Here is a 22,384-nt window from a genome sequence, read left to right as displayed (position 1 = left end):
TGTCTCGGCTAGGTTGATTTATTATGTGGGTTAATGGGATATTCGGGAAATTATGGAATTCGTTAGGCTATCTTAAGGAGGGAATTTAATCCGGGGATTAGGTGTCTAGGATCGGGGTGCACTTGGCGCGGGAACATCGCGATCGTTTATTCTATTATTTATGAACGGGGGAATTTATTACATTGTTTTATGACGATTTCATTTGAGCGTGGAATTTCTTATGGTTCAGGCTTACCGTGTAACGTGGAACGGTTATTCAGGGCAGATATACGGGAAAGTGATAAGAGCGACGCGCACTTGGCGCGGGACTCTACCGGTTGCCTTGATTACGCGCGCGGAGCGTCGATGAACTCTGCCGGTTCCACTGGTTTCTTTTCTTGCGTGAGTTAGTCATTCGCTGGCAAAGAGAACCTTGGAGAACGGGACGCGGGGGTCGACGAGATTATCGGAGAATTACGGAATTCGGAAAATTGTGGGGAGCCAGGCGATTTCTATTGTCTAGTTGGAAACGAGCCTATCGAAGTGTTTGATGATCCTGGGTTAACGTTACGTTTTGAGATTTATATATATATATATTTATTTATTAAAAAAAAAAGATATTAGCGTATCATAACTGTGTAATCATACTCGGCGTACTTGGCGCGGGACTCTATCGGTCCACTCGATTACAGGCAGCGTCGATAAACTCTCGCGTGTAGGCTCGACTCGTTTCTTTTTCTCCTCTTCCTTGAGTTTGTTGTTAAAGCCTATCTGAGAATTGTAGAATTTTGTCATTTCGTCAGTCCATAAACTCGAGGGATTCGGGGGAGTTTGAATTCCCGTGAGATTCCGTGAAAGTCGATATTTAATAAATCGAGGGGTTAACGATTACACTTTAAGAAGTTTTCCTGAAAAGGAGAAGAGTCGTAGGTGATGCTACCGCGTTAAGAAAAAAGAGAAAAAAAAATTACAATTATATAATACACTTTTGTCGGGAGCTTTATTCGGACAGGGTGCACTAATTTATATAAAGCATATCTGCGACGAATTTGTTTGGTACACATTAATTTGTACCGTGCAATTTCACAAAGGTGCAACGTGGCGTCGTCGAGTGAATGAGTCTACTTAGAAATTTCTAATAAACGTACGCTGGTTTACTTTGAGGACGTTAAATGTATGTATATGTTCTACCGTAACATTGTGTACTAAGGGCGCACTTTTGTGAATACTTTTAACGGGATTGGGTAAGGTACTTGGCGCGCTGGCTCTGCCGGATTTCTTTCGACCCGAGGGAAGTGTCGGTGAACCCGGCGCGGCAGGATGTCGCGTCCGATTGGTCGTTTCTTTTCCCCCGAGGGCTCCGATTGGTCGAAGACGAGTCCTTACGGCAAACAGATGGCCGAGGGTAATCGACGAGCCTACTCACGGCTCGGAGAGGATACGAATGAGTCAACGGCGAGAGTAAATGTCGAAAAACGGTCCGCGGGATGCCCGACATCCCATTAACCCCTTAGCGCACAGATATATAAAAAAAAAAACGACAAAAAAATCGCGGATTGTTTTTTTTTCCCCTTAATGTCCCTCGTGTGCGCATCTTTTATCGAGGGAACGAAACCGGGACGCTTCTCTCAAATGTTCTACGGTAATGACAACTTTACGAACAACTCGGGACGAGGTCAATTTATTTAGTGTGTTTCGTTTCCACATTTTGTATTTTGATAACGAGGCGAACGGGGGGAGGGGGGCACCAGGTCGGAGGAGGTCGGAAGGTGAAGGATGTCCTCGGGACCGTTTTGTCAAGATCGGAAGGCATACACTCGCGACTCGCCTCGCTCCTCCATAAGTGGCAGCAATCCTGGAAACGTGTAAAGAAAGGAAAAAAAAAGAAAAAAGAAAAAGAGGAAAAACTTTCGGTACGACGTAAACGTTCATTTTCCTCCTTTTGAGACCGAGTAACGAGGTGCCCCGGATCCGTTTCGCTCGTCATGGCTGCTCCACTCTTCCGGTACGATTTTTGTTCCATTAATTTCTTTTCTTTCTTTATTTTTTTTCCTTGTTCCTTCTTTCTTTTTTAATTCAACACACTTCCTTAGACACCTTAGGCACAAGGAGTGCGTAACGGTGCCGCGGATCGAGAAAATATACCCCGTCTTGTATAATGGACTCTTTATTATTTACCGTGAAGTGCATATTAAACGGGATTGCGGCTCTTACAAAGGGAAAAGAGGAATACCTCGTTCGAGGGACAGAGTATTAAACTCTCCGTGCCCGTTTTTCCCGTCCTCGCTTTTCTATTTCTCTTTCCCTCTATTTTAACGACCGGGTAAAACCCTATCGTGACGGACCGTTTCCACGTAGCGAGACTCGTACGAGGATATAAAAAAAAAAAGAAAAAAAGTAGAAAAACCACCCCCAGCAAAGGGCTGCATTTCCAATAAAAGTTTCCCCTCTTACTTTAGTCATAATTGCGGTGGCCTCGAAAATGTTTATCGTCACCGTTAAATCAAACCGAGCGACGTGGAATTTCATTGACGAGGAAGATTGCCGTTGGGGTAGGTCTCGGTACCTCGTATAATTGCACGGGGAGAAATAAGGAGAAAAACAAAATAAAGGAATGCCTTCCGCCAAATAGGAATTTTGCTGGCTGATTTTCAAGGGCCTGCCGACTGCTCAAACAATTAACAGCTTTTTATTACCGCCGTAAATTATTTCTCTGCTCGGCTCTCGTGCACGAGGCGCGTTACGGTGCGGCGCCTTCTAACGATCGAATCGTTAGTCGGTGCATATTAGTATCAATAATCGTAAACGTGGGCCGTTTGAAGAGCTGATAATCGCGTCTCTTACCCCAGTGAACCATTTAGATAGGCGCGCAATCGTTCGCCGGGACGACAAACAGAGTGGGAACTGAAAAGCAAAAAAAAAGAAAAAACGGAAACCGCGCGTCGAGCGCGCGGGATGCTGCGTCCCCGCGTCGCTGTGCAGCTGCAGCTACACTGACGACGCGGCGTTCCCGCGGATTCCTTCCCCGGATCGATAAAAAGCATACTCCTAATATAATAAAAAAAAAAATCGATGCAACCGTCCGTTTAGTCGGAAAATCGGGATGAATTCACTTCCTGTGGGGGGAAGTACAGAAATGAAACTCTGATGGTCGTGTGGGAAAAATGTCTTCTTCTTTTTTTTTTCTTTTCACCATTTGTCATGGCGGAATTTTGTATTTTTATTTTTCGCGAGGTACACGCGGGAAGGTCCGAAGGAGAGTATATGGATCTAGGATGTTAATGGATAGGAAATGCGAAGGAGGAAGCCGGTCGTTACGCCTATCCTTTTGTTAATTTCATCACGGGATTAGTAATTGCCGAATCTGGAGCACTTTAAGCTCGAGCTGTGTGATTTAGCGGCACTTTGGTCCATCGGATACCATCGACGTGACGGATCGTTCCAACGGGTCGTTTAAGCGAGGCAATGTTAACGGCGGCGCTTTTAGACGCTCGAAAATATAAGAGGAACTATGTCAAAGAGAGCGATTAGATATTAACAATTATTCGGAATTATTCCCAACCGCTACTTCACGAAATCCCCTCGCTCGTTCAACCCTAACTATGAGGCGTGACTATTGATGTTCCTCAATTGTATCTTTCTCATCTGACATTAAACTATAATAAAATTGGGCGAATTGGGTTGATATTAAAAAAGTAAAAAAAAAAAGGATAAATGGTAATTAATTCAAGGGGAAGAAAAAAGCGTTTTACTTTTTGGGCTCCTTTCATGGTATGCGAATTTATTCCTCCTTTCTTGTGATAAGAGAGTTTTACATCTCAAGGTTCCATTTTTGTCGGCCGCGGATGTTTATCTCGCAAAAAGGATTAAATTGAATTTCCCCCCCTCCCTCCCCAGATTGGACGCGCATTTCGGACGGACCCGGCATTGGATTACGATGAAAGAGTTCGCCGCGATAGCGGAATATCGATATATCGATGTCGATGCGCGCACTTTGTGTCGTCGATTGAGCTTTGCCGGCTGTGGAGCCGCTAGCCTTTTCCCTCTCGGACTTTATCGAGATACTCTTCCGGTGCTTTCGCAAACATATCCCCGATGAATTTGCAGCGTTACCTTTAAAGCCGCGTATCGCGATGTTATCGGCCCCGGTCTTATCGCGCGTACCCGGCGCGGAGCGAATTCAGGGCGCGCGATATTCTCCGAGGTTGCTCTAAAGGGACACTTTTCTTGTTTCTCTCTCTCTCTCTTTTTTTTTTCTTTTTTTATTTCCGCCGATGGCTTAACACAGCGACGTAATTTCAGCCGCCCGAGAAATCCCATGTCCCCCCGGATCGGTAATTCACAAAATTTAGCGGCGGTTACGTGATACGCCTTCCAAGAATATATATATATATCGAAAGAGGAAGCGAAGTGCTTATGACGTGTTTCGATAAAATTGGAGGAGGAAAACAAAAGTCCGACTGCTGATGCGTATTTAAGGGGACGCCGTGGCGTGCGATCCATTTATGGATAAATCATAAATTAAGGACGGTACTTAGCTTTTAGGATTAATAGAGGTGTCCTTAAGGCGTTACGAAAGGGTCATTCCATATGTATCGAAATGTCAATTTATAAAAAGCTTTCCTCCGAGCCGGGTGTACCGAATCCTTGGAAACTTCAGCACGTGACCGTGGAGGCCCCGAGGAAGAACGTGAAATTTCCTTTTTCCGACAACAACGACAACAAAAAAAAAATATGTAATTCCTTAGGGCCTCCACAATCACGTGACGAAGTTTCAAATGACTCGGTGCACCCGTTCGGAGAGACGTTTCGTAACGACTTTGACGCGCTCTCGTGTGTATCGAATGATCCTTTAATGACATCTTAAGGTGTCAATTAGTGAATTAGGAGTCCTTACATTCGCGTAACTCTCCCCTCCCGGGAAAATGGCCACGTCGCTACACCCCTTCTACATATCCAAGGGATATATTTTTGGTGCCCGTACCGGGAAATTGTTATCCACTATGATACATCGCATTTAATTTCGCCGCCGGATGCGATAAGAGAGGGTAACTCCATTGACACCTAATCGCCACATCCTCTCGTCTGGTATCCGGCAGCTGAAGTCCTTACAAATGTCCCCTTATCGGGGGGGAGGGCACTTTTTTTTTATCCCCCCTTATCACTGAGCCTCAATTTCAAGACCGAACGTCCTTCGTTACCTTGTCCCTCACCCGAGATCAAAGGCAGAACCGTTTTCACCGATTGCCAAGTGAATAACCCCTCGCATAGAACATACCCATAAACATACCACCCCCTTCCTATATCCACGGTTAAAGGGTTGGCCTAGAGACTTGCCATTACAATTTCCATGTCACACGCCGGATTCTCGATTGCCAGATCTTACTTTCCTTCGTCCTTTTCCGAGGCCGAGTTGTACGAGCGACAACCCCCCCAGGCGGGGGGTGGTAGGGGGTGGTTGTCCTTAATTCGGCAGACGCGAGTTTCTCACCGCCGGCCGTGTCCTCCCGTCAGCCGGTGCTGCAATGTCCCATTAACGCCCGTTCCTCTTTTCTCCTTTTTTCTCTCTCTTTCTTTTACTTCTTTTTTTTTTTTCCCTCGTTTTTCTCCCCCATCCACAGTCGGTATTCTCGTTTTGTCGCTTCGTTCGCTTCCTTTCCAACGCCGAGCGGGAGGATACTCGTCGCGAGCTCGCGACTCTCCGCGTTTCGCAACGAGCAAACAGGTCGGCTGGGGGGGGGTGAAGGGGGGAGTTTACGATCGCAGGGGAAATTTCTCCTCGGCAATAACCGATCTGGTCGTCTATCTTGGGCAAGGCGTGCGCACCTCTCGATTTGCATTTTCTCGTGTCGTCGAACCGGTCGAGGAACTCGACGTCCCGAATCTGGACGCGGCCGTTCAAAGCCCCGACCGAGAGTGTCGCCAAGAAGATTTAGACTCCGTCTCCGTCCCCTCCGAGAGGTTTCTCGATCCGTTCCTCTCTTTCGCTTCTGTGTATCCCCCCCCGACACCGCGCGCGGATCAAATCGGGTCAAATAAATAAAGCAATGAAGTTCACTTTAACCGAGAGTAAGTGCAACTCAATTAGAGGCGTCGTTAACCCCGAAAGACTGCAAGGACGACCCCCCGGGCGTACGGCTGATCTCCGGGGGAAAAGAGAGGGAAATCCGTCGCTGTCGTTCGATCTCGTTAGGGCGAGAATCCTATGACCGGTTACGCGAGAATGCGCCTTATGAGTGGATAACCGACGCGTCGCGCCGCGAGGTCCATTAGGACCCTGAGAGCACTCGGCGAGACGGAAAGGGGGGGGGAAATTTTATTTTAAACGCCTCTTTTTGCCAGCCCGATATCGAATGCGCGTAACTCATGATATCAAGCCTCGTTCTAACCGTAGACTCGACCTGGAAGGGATTAATATCAATTAATATGTTATATTAGGCACCTTTATATTATTCCCGGATTAACCTCTTATTCGTACCCGTGCCGAGGGCGCGATTAAATTAATATAAAATCCAAACGGCCTGATGTTATTAAATGACGACATTGACTTCTAGTTAGCCGAGGGACGTTAACTGAATTTCGTAATTATGTTCGATATGTAGATCTGGAGATTTATGGCCTCGGGTCGATAGGTCGACGTCGCGTGCACCAGTTTGAAGAGTCCGGTCTTTACAAGTCAATGCGCAATATCGGGCACGGATAATAAATAAGATAATATGCGGGGAGATTGCAGGCGGTACTAATTCGCGGCGTGTTAACGCGTATGCCTGATGTGTGTATCAATAATGTATTCGTAATGTATGATTTGCCTATTCCGAATTCCGTATTTCCCACCGTATAGGCCGCGCATAATTTTCCCATGTGGGTAATACCGGCTGTACCGGTTTTACTTGTAATTCTAGTCGTGTTTAAATTTTATTCCCCATTAGACCCGGCGTTATACCTTCGATTTAGCTGCAAGGGGGACACGTCTCGATGCCCGTGCCCGTTGTGAGCAAGACCTGCGAGAAAGGTGAATTTAATTGCCAGTTTTGTCAATAAAAATCCGCCCCTGTCTTCGCTGGATACATTTTCACAGGCATAACCCCTTTAAATCGTTCCACTAATGATATAATTATTTTTTTATCCTCCTCGGTTATCATCTCACTTAACGAGGGACTGTCACCTTATATATTAAAACCAATCCCCAAATCATTAATTAATTCCACACCGAGGATACTCGAGATTCGTTACGGAAGGAACATTATAATTCACCTTACCTTTTTAACCGACCCCCAGTTATTAATTAATTCTATACCTATATTCCCTCGATCTTTGGAATGAACTCAGACCCGCCATTCTTACGTGTCAATAAACCATCCAGACGTCCTCGAGGACGAAATCGAGCCGAAGGAAATCCGGCTAAAAGACGTCCCCCGGGGGAGGTCGCCTTTCGGAAGGGGTGAAGTCTCTTTCCTTTCGACGTTTATTCCCAGAACGGCTCGCAGAAGCCGGCATTCGAGAGACTCCGGGTGGTGACTCTCTCGGCTTATCGATTATCAGGCGAGCTTTCCCAGCCTCGCGGTCGGCGGGAAAGCTCGCGCCTTCCGGGCGCGATTGTCCCCGCCGAGGTGGCGACGACTTCCGCCCACGCGAGGGGAACGCCGATTAATCCAACCCCGACGGGGGGGGGTCTGAAAAAGGTCCCTAGTTCTTTCCTACGTCACTTTGGACGTTTAAACGGCTTTATTGTTGCCGGGATTGTTATTGCGGTCGTTATTACCACGCCGGGTGGAAATGTCGCGGTGGCGGCGAAAGCGCGATTGTGTTCGCCCCGAGAGTTTCCGCCGTGTAGGAATTTCCGTTTAATTCCGGAGGCGAACGTACGCGGGGGGGGAGACCTTGCCGGCTCGTTCCCTCATTTTAAGCGTTTAATTTCCTTCGCTGTTATTATAATTACCGTTTACACAATCGCGCACGACGCAGAAATGTCCCGCCGTTCGATCGCTTCCGCCTTACAGGGATTTCCGTTTAATTCCGGCCCAAGGGCCGCCTCGTTCTTCTCGTTTATATTTATATTTCCTCGGTTTTGTATCCGCAACAATGCCGCGTTTTTAGTTCTCGCTTATCACTAGGATAATAAGCGGTTATTGTCGTCGCCGGGGGTGGAGGCGCCGCGGCGAGAGGGAAAGCTCTCCCTTTCCTTCTCTCTCTCTCTCTCTCCATTGTGCGCGACGTGGCGGCGACAGTTTCTGCAATGTGGGGGAAAGGTGCTTAATTCAGGGAGAAGTGTCGGTACGTGGGGAAAATTAGGAAGAAAGCTCGCGACGCGTCGCGTCGCTCTTCCTTGGGGAGGGTGGAGGCACGGTCGGGGCGACTGCTTTCTTCGCGGGGAAATGGGAAGGAATTTTTCCAGGCGAGAGATTCGCAAAATTCTAGGCCTCCCAGTTCATTTTTATCCCAGAGCGAGTTTTTCCGACGAGAAATTCGGAATATTCGGAGAATTGATGCCGAGATCGGTCGAATTGAAAACGTGTCGGAGCATTGGAGAGCGTCAGGAGGGAAGTTGCCGCCGTGTCGGCCAGGGTCCTACATGCAGGGGTGGATGTACTATTGATTTTTTTACCCCCTGTCCCGCGGAATTATCGGGGACAAAGAGGGCCTCGGTTGGTGGGAACGAGCGAGAGAGAAAGAGGGAGAGAGAGGCTCTTAGGTCCGAGGGCCGCTGGCATTATGCCGGCTCGACCGGACCGCCGTCCAACTAAACGAAAACGAACCCGGAAGCGGTAGAGGGAATCGTCACGACCTGTGCATATTCCGGGCCGCAGTCCCAGGTCGACCCGGGATGCCGCGCGACCCCGGCCAACTTTCACCGGGTCTCCGAACTCCCCGGGAAACTCGCGCAGTTTTGCCGGCCGACCGGGAGCGCCGAGAACTCCGGAAGGCTCCTCGAGAGACCCCCTAGGAGGAATAATCGATGAAATATAATTACCGCATGGAAAATTAAAACTGCAATCGAGCTCCTCCGGAGACCACCTTGGAGGAATAATCGATCAGATATAATTATTACGGGGAAAAAATTATAACTGAATATACATAAGAGAAGGTGAAAATATTTATGAAACTTATCTCCAAACTGGGTGGTCACCGGATTAATCCTCGAAATAAAATACCACTTCCGTCGTGCGCTATATTTTAAAATTAATCTTTCCTAGTTTCTAAATTATCGTCTCTTTTAACCCGACAGTGGTTTACGAGGCTTCTCGGTTAGCTTTTTTTTTTGAGAGAGAGAGGGAGAATTTACGACCGCTTTTGAGGGGAGAAACAAAATCTCACTCGGAGGAGTTTTCGAGCCGTCGTATTCAATGCTTTTTCGACGTCACCCTAAACGTAGGACCGTTGAAGGGTGCGTTTTGCTTCACATCGACCCCATAGAAAGCGTCGAGTACAGGCATCTCAGTCAGCGAGTAATTCTTTCACCGACGACATAATGATACCCGGTCGTAATTGCATTTTCATTTTTCTTTCACGTAACAAAGGGCACGTAACGAACCCTTTCTCGCCTCTCTTCCCACGAATAAATAATACCGTCAAGATCTCGAATTGCCCTAACAAAATTGAAAAACTCAGGTCACCGTCAAGCCAACCCTTTCTTCAGGATTCCCCCGTGTCAATTGACTGATAATAATGTTAAGAAAAATCGCGACTAAGGAGCGTGAATATAAAAATACGAAACGCTTCCTTTTTATTTCATTTTCAGTCGTCTTTATGTCTGGATCCTTTAGATGACGATTTTTCTAAAATTCCAACTATTCTATAAGGGAGCTTAAAATCCATAATTTTAATAACGCACGGATGAAGAGTAGAATTACTCCTATCAATTGACTGATAATAAAGTTAAGAAAAATCGCGACTAAGGAGCGTGAATATAAAAATACGAAACGCTTCCTCTTTATTTCATTTTCAGTCGTCTTTATGTCTTGATCCTTTAGATGACGATTTTTCTAAAATTCCAACTATTCTATAAGGGAGCTTAAAATCCATAATTTTAATAATGCATGGATGAAGAGTAGGGGTTGCAGCTGGTCTTTTCGACCCGTTCAATTCTGACCCTTGTGCCAGTCCTCTTGCTTCGGGAACACGCACTTCTTTCTTTCCATCTCTGTCCTTGTCTCTCCGGTTCTCCCGCCGATGCGGCTCTCTCGCTCTTTCTCACGGGCGCGGCACACGTGCGGGCGCACGTAAGTCCCTTAGCATTGCCATTAACATGCTTAGCAACACATGTTGCATGGACAATCCCATTGTGTTACGTCCGCCAGTACCGGGTGTCCCTGTGGCGAGTATGCGGTATTACCTCGACCCTTCTCCCCGTCTCGTAACTTTATGAACGTGGAACTTAACGAGGACCGTGCGTGAAATTTCGCCCCTCCAAGTACTCCTAGGATAATTGAAAACCGAGTTTGACCCAAAACGTGGCGAGGATCCTCCTATGAACATCAAGTGCGACTTAACGCCTTTTACCTAGTCCATGCGTTACACTACAGTTCTTAACGAATTACTATGCATTTTTAAACGCCCTAATTAATAATCTTGAATTGGCCACGGCGGACATTATGGATTCTCGATTTACCCTCGATTAATTCTTAAAAGGAGGTTGTCCACCCTGAGAAAATTAAAATTGCCATTTAACCATAGAGGTGCTTAATGGATTAAAAAAACTATCTCCATGGTTCAATGACACTTTTTCTTTTTTCCACAGTGCATACACGGCAACTCCTTCCGCGTGATTTTCCCAAGAAATCCTCCTTTTTTTTTATCCTCCTTCCTGTACTTATTTTGGTAATCCTGCGAGGCTAGTATATCGGGTGATTTTCACTCCCAGATGAATAAGCAATTCACTGAATTTTTATGCGAACATCCTTAAGCAGGTTTCATCGGGGATGGAATTCATCGCTTTCCGAATCCCCCTCTAAATCTCAAACGAACGGCTCGGAACAATTGAAATCGATCCGGGACTTGAATGCGAGAAAAGTGCACTTGGATGAAAAAAAGGAGAGAAAAAAAAATAAGAGAGAGAAATCCTTGCCGGCGATTCGTCGGGATGGAGCTCAATGAGCCACCTCCGAAGCACTCCTAAATCGTCGAGCCCGAGGGAACGAGGTCGAAGGAATTTTCGTTAAACTCTCCCCGTCGCCCTTTGTCGGCGGAAATTGGATGACGTCAGTGGGTCACGTATTTTCCAGCGGACAGGAAGTAAAGAGAGGAACCCCGAAGAAAGGATTCCGGAAGAAGACACCTTGGTGACACGTAGATGGGTCGAGGATTCCCACCGGGAGACCCCGTCCCGATGAAAATCCCCGAGAGGATCTCGAGATTCTCGATTTCGAGGGAGAGCTTGATATAATGATTACCCTTTCGTGCTATCTCCAAGGGCACTCGATTGAACTGCGTGAAATAATCGGGACGCATCGATTCGAGCCAAATACCCCTTCGATTGGCGGCGTCACTCAAAGGGTGGTAAAAGAGCACCTCCCGTAATACCTTTCCGTGCATTAGACGTTTTTCCTAGTCTCTGGAAAAACGAAGATGCTCAAACGCCGTGACGTAGTCGGAGGCATTCTTCCAGGAGTGCCCTGATTTGATTAAAAATCGATACCCAGTGGCGAAAAAGAGAAGAGCCTCCTGGCCTTCCTCAGTCATAGATGTACACGGGGCGAAATTAATTGTCACCTGGCGGAGCGGTGATATATCATTTTTTATTAATATCCAAACACTCGACTGTTTCCGATCTTGAGGTGCTCTTTTTACGGCCTGAAGTAATCGTGGAGATAATTTATTAAAAAAGAAAAAAAAAAATGTTTGGTGCAATGTGTAAAAGTGAACGTGGGGTTTTCGCGTGAGTGAAAAATCTGCCCTTGGAGTGACGTGCGAATCGGTCTCGGGTTGGGAAGGGGCCATCTTCTCGAACATGCGGATGCATCTTCAACACCAAACGGAGGATAACTCTCCACGTGTTTAGCAGATGTCCAGAGACGAAAATTGCACGCTGAGAATCGCACGCAATTTCACGGGCGGGTCTGTTCTTCCCTCTGGGGTCCCCAACAGACCCTACTCGCCCTTAGAGTCCCGAAAATACTCGAGAGCAAAAATGTACATATTAGCGGTTTGCGGCCGATTAAAATCAGGCATGGTCAATCGAGTTTTGCGAGGTGTAGACTTTCACTTTTCTCTTATTATCAACCGCAATACCTGAAGTAGACCTGAAATTTCGACGGCATGACCCACGGCGACTTTTTCTCACTCTCGTTACCGTAAAATCTGCGCTTGCATCCGAATCCCCCTTTCCCGATTTCTCTGCCTAGGGCGACGCCATTGCTCCGCGCGTCGAGACTCTCGAGGACCCTCTTCAGGGTAGAGTATGTACTATCGGCAGCACCGTCTCGGTCCTAACCCTGGAGAGAGGCGTATTTCAGTGGCTGACCCCTTGAAAAACGGCACCCCGTTCTTTTCGTCCATGTACACGCGCACTGACACACGCACCTACCCGTGCGATACTTGTATTTCGCTCTATGCACACGTGGTGTACCCCCACACACACGGTACTTACATTTCCCCCGACGTATGCGCCATATGATGCTTGTATTTCGTTTACTACATACAGATAATACATGTACACCCTACATGCTGCACTTACATTTCGTCTGTCTCGTCATACGCGATCGAAGAGTCGGCTAGAAAATTAAATATCGATGTCTGACAGCATCCGAACTGTCAACGGACCACGTGTGCAAGATGGCCATTGTGCCTGTCCACGTGTACATCAGAATTCCATGGACAAGGGAAAATAAGCGGATACCCCTTATCTGTATACACAAGTAGTCGCCGTTAGATTCTTTTATCTCCACTTTGGTGCCTGTTTTTTTTTTCTTTTTTTTTTCCCTTTAAGTTCCTGGTACCGTGAAAATTCTATGCAACGTAGCTTCTTCTAAACTTCTGCATTGCATCGCCGTAAGAAGTGGGTAGACCGTTGTCTAAATGAATTTTCTAAATTTTCTAGGTGGTATAATTCAGTGTGGTCGATTTTTCCGGAATTTCTAGGAAAATATCCGGGCTTGCCCTCTTCTCTCCTCCGTGCTCCAGTTACGTGTCGAGGTCGCTTCTAGGCCAGTAGAACCAGCCGGAACGAGCGGGAAAAGCGATATTCCGGCGATAAGTAGAGCCGAATAATGGAAGAACGCGTCGATCCGTCCCGAGTTACCGAGATCCTCTTTAAATTTATTGAACGCGCCGACCCTGCGCCTATGCGAGCCGCTCCGAAGGGTCGATTAGGTACTTCACGGCCGACCAAACTATTGATAGCAACGCCAACGTCGGCTTTGAAAAAATGTGCGTTTCAGCCTGCACTCGGCCGTGGTGACGCGGCCCTGTGCACGCCTCGTCGCCCTCGCGTGCATGTGCGTGCACGCGTGCACCAGGGCACGCCCACGTGCGCACAAAAAGCCGCGACAACGGGGCAAGAATCGATCGATCGCATCCCTCGTTCCGGATTTCCGGGGAAAATGTAAATTCCCTATTTTCTAGCCCCGCGGATGCTCTTAAGGTGAAGTGAAACACCCCCTTCAAATCAGTCGATTCGAATACACTTTTTTTTAAGGGTATTAGACCAAACCGTCCGAAACTTTGACACGTCACTCCTGATCATTTAAGAATTGTCCCGACACATTGAAATTTTGGATTTTTGGAAAACTTTTTTTAACAGCCCATAACCAAAATGGCGTCGAGCTCTCATATTTCGATCAATATACAATTATCGAAGGCTCTGATATGAGAAACGAAAGGGTCAGGACAATTTTACGACAATTTAGAACACTCTGGTAATTGATAAATTCGCATTTGAGAGGGATAAAGGCAAAAAAAGTGTTGTATGCGCTTGTAGAATTTCGGAAAATTCATCTCCCCTGTTTCTACATTTTTTTTTCTTTTTTTTTTTTTTGGGAGGGACGAAGTTACTCGCGGGGGTCGATCGGTTGCTTGCTCGTTACAGTGCTTCCTCTCGAGGACAAGCCGCACAACAGCGGAAACAACTCGCCGAAGTACTCCGCGCAATTAACCCTTTAAGTACGTAGCGGCGTAACGAGCGAGCCGAGCTTCTTTCTCCGGGCGCGCGCATGCGCCGACGGTGCTCAAAGTGTTAACATGATTACGCGGCCACTCGTGACAATAGCTTTATCCCCGAATCGGCGCTCCCCCTTATCCGCTGCGTTATCAGTTCTAAGGAATTAATTGTTTATTCGGCATCCCGGTGTTTACGTCGCGCGGAACTGAGAGGGAGGTTCTTTCGGCTGTCCGGGAGCACGGCTCCGTGTGGACGAGGTAGGACGATAAAACGTAATAATGATGTTTGAGAGAGATACGGAGAGACCTGGTATCAGGTAGAGCAAGAGGCGGGAGATCCGCACGGGAGAGACGTAATAAATCTCCCCTGGGGAGAGAGGTCGACCGAGGTGCTCGACCTCGATGCCGACCACGAAGACGCCCTCGAGGAGCCGGAAGAAGAGCGTCCGGGCACTTCGCCGAGTCCCGAGCGCGACCTAATAACATTTTCGAGATATCGAGCGGCGCGATGTGACGCGGCCCGGAAAGGTTACTGCCCTTAAAGCGTGGCCCAAGTGCTCCAGAAACCCGGAATCCTCCTCACCTCGGACCTCGATTTCCAGAAGAGAATCGACACTCGGTCGTTGTCTCCCGAGAGAGAGAGAGAAGGTCGAAGGAAACGAAGGTACCATTTTAACTCGTTTCAGAAATGGAGAGGCATTTTGAGCTCTGGAACCTCTTTCTAGGCTTCTGGATATTGTAAGCTTTAACGAGGCTTTAGATAATGGGGAGAAGGGCGTACGAGGTCCTTTTTCAACCTTAAGGTGATATGAAAGGGTGGGCTCTACATATACTAAACGTCAACATATTGATAAGACTTTTCTCCAGATTGGGTGCACCGAGTCCTTTGAAACTCCACCACCTGATAATGGAGGTCCTGAGGAAGGACGTGGTGATCATGAAGTACCCTTCATAAAAATATACGTATTCTTGGTTATGGTACGAGGTAAATAGAGAAATTTTATTATCGAAGATGAAATTTTACCGGCAACACTTTCTTCCCTAGGGCCTCTATTATCACGTGCTATCCGGTGCGTCCAGTTTGGAGAAAAGTTTTATACAAATTTTCACGTTTTAGGTATATAGGAATGACCCTTTCATATCACCTTAAAAGCGACTGATATTTCCATTTCTTATCCGTGCAAGCCTAATGTAGGACTTTGCTCCGAGTGGGATGTACAAGGTAGAAAGGGTTTAAATAGTGAGGTAGGTCTTAGTAGGTAAAAAGTGGGATTAGGATTTCGCAGGATAGTCGAGGATATTGTTGTACACCATAGTCGAGGATATTGTTGTACACCATAGTCGAGGATATTGTTGTACACCTTCGAAAGGTCGGCGCAAACTTAATCGAAATTCTCTCGATCAAGGGGAATGTCCGTTATCGGGATGATAGGAAAAATTGGAAATTCTGAGAGAATGATTTAATTATACGAGTATCGAATTTCTATCGATTTAATGGGACCCTTAGAGGGTGAACGGTCCCTCTGGACCTCGGGTAACGATGAAGAAGTGCAATTCGATAGGTTAGTACCGTCCGGTCTCTTTAATAACGAGAGCCAGGGCTTCGAGTAATTTCCTGACGTTTTCCAAAATAAAAGTCAAACTGGCCCCGGGGAGCCAGTTAATCGGCTCGTTACCCGGCCCGGATAAAGGTGTAGCGAAATCTCTCGTCCCAGGGAACTTAAGGAGGCGAAATTGCCGGCGGATCTCCCGGGACGGCTCGCGACATCGACTCGCCTAATGGCTCGTGAAATCGATCGGCAGATCGAATTATGTCTTAGGAAATGCCCCACCGAAATCCCTTCGACCCCAGGCCCCGTAACTCTTTCCCGATTTCGCCCTGACAAAGCTTTGTCGGCCCGCTCGCCGGAACACCGAGCATGTCCGGGATTATCTCGCCAAGTGTCCCTAACGTGGCTGAAGTTCACCTGGACTGCTCGAAAACTGCGGAAACAGTCCATACGGATGTCCAAATCGAGAGATCGTTATGGAAACTAGCCCGAAATATCGATGGACATTTCTTCCCGTTCGGTTGATACTCCTCGTTCGTGGTTTAAGTCTAGTCTGATGAACCTTAAAACGAGAGAAATTAATTTACGTTCGAAATATCACTTTTCTCAAACTCGATTTCGATTTTTTCTAACGCCTATCAAACAACGCCCAGGGTTAGCTGTGACGTGGAGGTCCTTAAAACGAGAAAAATTAATCGGTACTCGGTATAAATTCACTCGATTAATTTGCAGGAAAATGGCGGGTCTTGCAAATTCGATTGAAGTCATTTTACCCGCACTTACCGACTCCTGGACGACCCTGGGAGATTTTACGTTAGAAATATCACTTTTCTTCAACTCGATACCGATTGACGATTTTTTCCAACACCTATCAAACAACGCCCAGGGTTAGCTGTGACGTGGAGGTCCTTAAAACGAGAAAAATTAATCGGTACTCGGTATAAATTCACTCGATTAATTTGCAGGAAAATGGCGGGTCTTGCAAATTCGATTGAAGTCATTTTACCCGCACTTACCGACTCCTGGACGACCCTGGCAGATTTTACCTTCGAAATATCACTTTTCTTCAACTCGATCCCGGCCTGACGGTTTTCTCGAACACCTGTCGAACGACGCCTGGTGGAACGGTTCAATTTTATTGGCGATTTCGCGAACTGTCGGCGGAGAGGAAATTGGAAAATGGAACTCTCCCGGACATACGGAAATCGAAATTACTTCACGGATTGGGTCAATTTCCAGCTGAGGTATCGGTTATGCCTCGCCTTGCGCGGTCCTCGGGGACGACTCGGAAAATCCCTAACTCGAGTTTAAGGATTTCCCGAAATCCGATCTCTGGCCGAAGTTTTTCGCCCTATGCGACTAGATCCCCTGGAAAAATATGTGAGCGTACAGAGGAAATGGCCGAGCTACGCGAGTGGCATCTCCGATCAGTACTTAGAAAGTGGACAAGGGGACCTTCCTTGCAAGCATTACGTGTTCGTATGTGAAACCGAATCCGCAATCGGAGGCTCGATTACAAAACTTTTATCGACTCGGTCATCTCGGGCGCGTGCAAAATAAATAGCCATCCTCGTTGCACCTTCGGTCATTACGCGCGAGGCATTAAAAATCGCGATTACGGCTATAAAACAACTTGTAAAAAAATTAAGTGCCAACACACCTCGTCCCAGCTGGTACATATTTTACAGTAAACGTTGTAATTGCAACCATGCCTAGCGACACTTCCCCAATTTTATCGTCCGTACAAGTGTCCTATATAAAATTGCTCTGCTTATATAAAAGGGAAAAAAAAAATGTAACCATAATTTCGGGGAATTTAATTCCTGCAAATCTGGCTCCGAATTGCGCATCTTGCAATTTCGATCCTGACGTAATCGACCCATACATCTCGAGTGTCCAAACTGGCGCAACCGAGAGCACTCGTTATCACTTATCAGCGTTGGTAGAAGGGGGCAGTTGCAGGAGTACGAAGGAAATACTCGAGCCACGTGAATGGCATATCCAATAGATTGGATGAATCGGGGGAATTTTTTTTTCTTTTTTCCTTTTTTTTGTCCAATGTGTATAGACATGCGTAGAGGAAGTTTCCTCGATACGTATGTTAAGTGTGGACGTGAAGGGCGGTTTAAAAATGCAGGCGAAAGGTGAATCGCAATGCGCCACTCTAAGAGCGTGCACCTTCACCGGTGTCGCACTTTTCACGGGATCTTTATGGATGTACTCTCTATGAGACACCTTGAGTCTCGTACCTGACGAGGAAGCGTCTCCTTCCACGGTTGTTCCGTCGTTTGCATTCATAATGGACCCACGATGGGGCTCTTAAACCGAAGAGGGATGCCCATGGGTTACGTGGTAATCCCAGGTGTACCCATATGTATGTACATCCGGAATTTGCACCTACCTATTCATGCACGCACAATGCCCCGTCTATGAATACATTAATTCCATCGCGAGTCAAGTTTGTTTTCTATATCTGAGTCTAATCTTTATTCTTTGAATTATGAAAATATTTCTTCGACACTGTTCAGACAAATGTCTCATCGGTTCGACATTTTCTTTCTCCCAGTGCGTATCAATTGATGTCGACATGTTTCTTTGACAAAAGTCCAAGGATTGAACAAAAAGCAAAATATTGAAAAATTAATCATTTTTTGCCATCCGACCAGTCTTGGATTACGCTAAAAATTGAAACGATCATCGCCAGGGAAGATTTTTCGGGAGACAAGAGGATTTTTTCTTTCGAGGGAAAAATTAAAAAAGAAAGGAAAAAGATGGCGGCGACCTCGAGAGATAACTTAACTCTCTTGGGTCGGGATCGACGAGTCAAATTTAACGAAATCCATGACGCCTCGCCGTAAACTTTTCCGGGGTAACCTCGTCGAATATATACGAGGAGTTCCCTGGGGTGTAGACACGAGCTGTCAGGGGGAGAGGAACATCCTCGGGGAAATATACAGCGACGAATGTCGCGACGGCGACGGTGCCTCTCGACGTCGCTCCACGTCGCGCGGTCTCTCTCGCTCTCGCGTTCCCGGCGTGGGAGTCTCTCCTTCTCTCAAGCCCTTTCGGTGAGTCCCTCGAAGGAGTGCTTTAAAAAGATTTTACCCTCCGGGGAGTCGCGCGAGAAACGAGGCTCACCCTTTGACTCCTTGCGTGGCCCTTTTTCGCGTCGTTAAGCCTCCTTTGCCCCTCTCCCCCACACTTTCTTTCGTTCCTTCCACTTTCTTCCGGGGATTGTTTACAGAGGTGCTGGAGGATGCTTCGTAAAAAATCCTCTGCCGACTCCTTATCTCCTTATCTCCTCTAGAGGGGTGGAGAGCACGTGGGAGGTCTTGCTCTTTGATTAAAGCCGCGGTCCCGGATTCCCTATTTCGAGTGCTCTAGGTATTAAATTAATGTTGTTAATTTCGTTTGATCGACCTTATCGATACAGAGAATTGATAACGCCATTGAGGAGCGGCAACGAATTTCATGACGTACATTTTAAGGTACGTCGGGTGCGGAGTTGATAAGTACATGTCGGGCTGTCTTGCATTTACGTCGGTGTTATGTGGACGCTGCAAGTGCGTTAACTGGGCTGTTTCGGTCCGGGGAATATTTCGAGACCGCGTTCACGATAGTCGGACACACCACGGGGGATAGAAGTAGTCACACACCGGTGTAACTTATAAATAGGGCGACACGCGCTGAAAGAGAGCATCGATTCCAAAGTGACGTAGGCCAAAGTAAAGTGGACCGGCCGAGCTATATCGGGATAGATTTAGAATAATCGTTACGATCATTTCCTCAGAAAAAAAAATGATCCCCTTTGTAATTACACTTCGTATCTTAGTATTCTAAATTTTTCCGCAAACGTTTCATACTTCCTTCCTTTTTTTATTTATTATTTATCGCCTCATAGTCGAGGGGACGGAGGGTGCCTGAAGGGTACCGAGCCGGGGTACCCGGTCGGCACTTTGTCGGTACTCTGTACCTGCGAGAAGGTGCGGTAAGGTGTGGTAAGACGGCACGAGGTACGTGACTAAGTCACGGAACATCCGTGAGTCACGGAGGCTCGCTCTCCCGAGGCGAAGAATAGACGTCGTTAGTCGGCCTAAGGGGTCAATGCGGCCTTAAAGCGACACTTAACCCCTTCGAGGGAGAAATGGCCCGCCGAATTATTGGACGTCCCATCATCTTACCTCGTAGCCGATCGGAATTATCCCGCCAAAAGCGCCGTGAGAATAGCGTCCCTTCGGAGCCTCTGTTGCATGCCGCGGCGTGGAAAGTGTCTCGTGGCAATTTCCTACCCCTCAATTTATCCCTACCTCTCATTTTTACCCCTTTCGATGCATGGAACAACCGAATGGGTGTAACAACCAGGTACATCCAGGTGAAGTCCCGGTGCTCCGACGTCACGAACCGACTAGCGCTATTCTCACGTCCCTAAGGGCTCCTCGTGACTCATCTCGCGCAACGGCCCAATTCTTTTTCTTTTTTTTTTCCTTTTCTTTTTATTCCTCCTCACCTTCGTCACGGGGATTCTCATAGGCTCTGGATACCTGTGCTACCGAGAGTGCACCTTGCAGTGTACACTTTGCACGTTTAATTCCGCTCCCCGAGGGGAAACTGCCCAAGGCGAGAGAGTAACCCTGCCGTGAATCACCGTGAACAGGGCAACCGGTAATAATCGGTCGTAACGAGGGTAAAGGATATTTTCAATCTCGCTGCCATTTCGCCAGACCGGCGTAAATTCCGACTTGCAGGGAAATGGACCTTCCTGCGACTTCGCTGTTTTTCTTTCTCTTTACACCTCTTTACCCCGTGGGGAATTTTTTGAGAGAAGCTGTTCCGGCTCCTCAAGGCATTACATCCAGGATACGAAGGATATTAAGCCGCGAAAAAATTACCTCTTAGAATAATCTTTGTGGATCATTGAGTGGTATCAAGCATCCATTTTCCTCCGGACGCGACGGCACGGATTTATTCTTCGAAGTGGCAGAAGATCTCCCATCGATCCGTGTCTGTATTTCTGTACGAGATACTCGTGTCAGTCCAAGGGGGAAATGCGTACTTCTCGGGTCGCCTTTAAATATTTCAGGCCCCGTTCCGCCCCGGTTATGGTCGTAGCTATCGGCGAAGGTGCTTTTTTTAGAACCCGGTCGCCGCGCGAATTTTGTATTTTTAGTGGAAAAGCTCGATCGGATTTTCACTGAAGCGTTTTCGCCCTCCGGGGTGAGTTTTTCGGCGCTTCTCTCTCGTCAAGAGCCGATGAACTCGGTCTATCGATGTGTGTCGATACGGTGACAGAATAAAACCTACCTCGTTCAAAGTGGCTGAAAATTGGTCAGAAGGTAGCGCAGATTATTCCGCGAAAGTTTCCCTTTTCCTTAAAAGAAATACTCCCCTCTGTCAGACTCAACGAATTATCGTTCCGAAATCACTTCATCGTTAAGGTGATATTAAATTCATACTTCCCCTCAGGATAGAAATCGGTATTTCTTCGGGGGATTTTATTTATCCGACGTTTGTTCATCAGTAACGACGTTCTATAAACATATCGCTCGCACTATCATGGGGAATTAGAGAGGGAGACACAGCGTTCATTGTAGACAGGGACGATGGACGTGTCCTTATCGATACGGTGATATCAAATGTCCGTTTCCTTCTGGTAGGAGAAATCGGTATTTTATTTTTTCTTTCTCTCGAGGGATTTTATTTACTTTTATTAAGGATCGTTCGTCGGTAGATATAAAAAGTTAAGGGAAAAAAAAAAAATATATCGCTTACGCCGTCGATCGCAGAGGGTTAGGAGGGAAGTCTTACCGTCCGCTCGGCGGGATTCATTTTTCACGGGGAGCGAGAAGGGCGTCGCGACGCCCCACGGCGACTCGGAGCGGCTTCCGACTATATTCGTATTCTCGGATACCCCCCGGGCTCGACTAAAATTAGGGGTTGCGGGGAAAGCACGGCATGGTGTTCCAACCCCTCGAGCCTTCCTAGTCGGGAGGAAACCCTCGCCGAGGGGACAGAAACGTAATTTGCAAGCCGGCCGATATTAACGCAGCTCTTCGGGCTCGCAGGTTCCGTATTGACCCTCGGGTAGATATTACCCCGCATTACCGTATATTTCTGGACATTACCATACAATCCCATATTTCCATATAATCGAGGAGGCGCAAGAGGCGCCATTCCGGCCCGAGGAAAATTCCACATAGCGGGAAAAGGCACGGCAGAACCTATCACTGTTAAATCAACCGAATTCGATTCGAGCCGGTAGAATTTCAATTAACCCTCCGTTGTCTACCGTGGTCGATCGGAAACCGATACAAAAGTCCGAGAAAAAAAAATAAGAGAGATATATCCTACTTGGAGAGTCTCGCGGGATGACGTCTCCTCGTGGGCGACGACCCAATTCGCTTTCTGGAATTGAAATCACCACGTCGTTCGTTAAATCGAAGGGGTTTGGGAGGTAAGCTCGAGATACCGAGTAAATTTGGAAGTTTCTTTTTCTTTTTTTTTTTTTTTTCGAGGGAGGGGTTTTTAATCCAGATGTGATAAGTGGCTTCTATCGGGGGCTGGGGGAAATGAAGACTTTAGGGTGGATCGAACGGGTGGGATTCGCTGGAACCTCGGGGTAATCTAGGGGAAAGGGTTCGAATCGGAGCGTTTAACTCCTCGGCGAATTGGAGCAAGTCACTTGAGAGCCCGATTCGGGAAAGCCGGGCCGAGGCTCGAAATACCCCGGGAAATCGGCTCGCTGTCCTGGCGGATTTTAAAGG

At 47.3% G+C, this 22,384-nt stretch overlaps 1 protein-coding gene across 4 annotated transcripts in view; it reads left to right on the top strand.

Annotated features, from left to right (window-relative positions):
• The window catches only part of LOC105702044 (tyrosine-protein kinase Src64B), a 38,203-nt gene that overhangs the window by 642 nt on the left and 15,177 nt on the right, over nt 1-22,384 (top strand). The gene's annotated exons all lie outside the window — the stretch shown is intronic.

This window comes from Orussus abietinus, unplaced genomic scaffold, assembly GCF_000612105.2.
Source record: "Orussus abietinus isolate OABI.00-Male unplaced genomic scaffold, Oabi_2.0 scaffold22, whole genome shotgun sequence".
NCBI lineage: Eukaryota > Metazoa > Arthropoda > Insecta > Hymenoptera > Orussidae > Orussus > Orussus abietinus.
The sequence above is the reverse complement of the archived record's forward strand: the minus strand, read 5'-3'. Positions and strand labels throughout refer to the sequence as shown.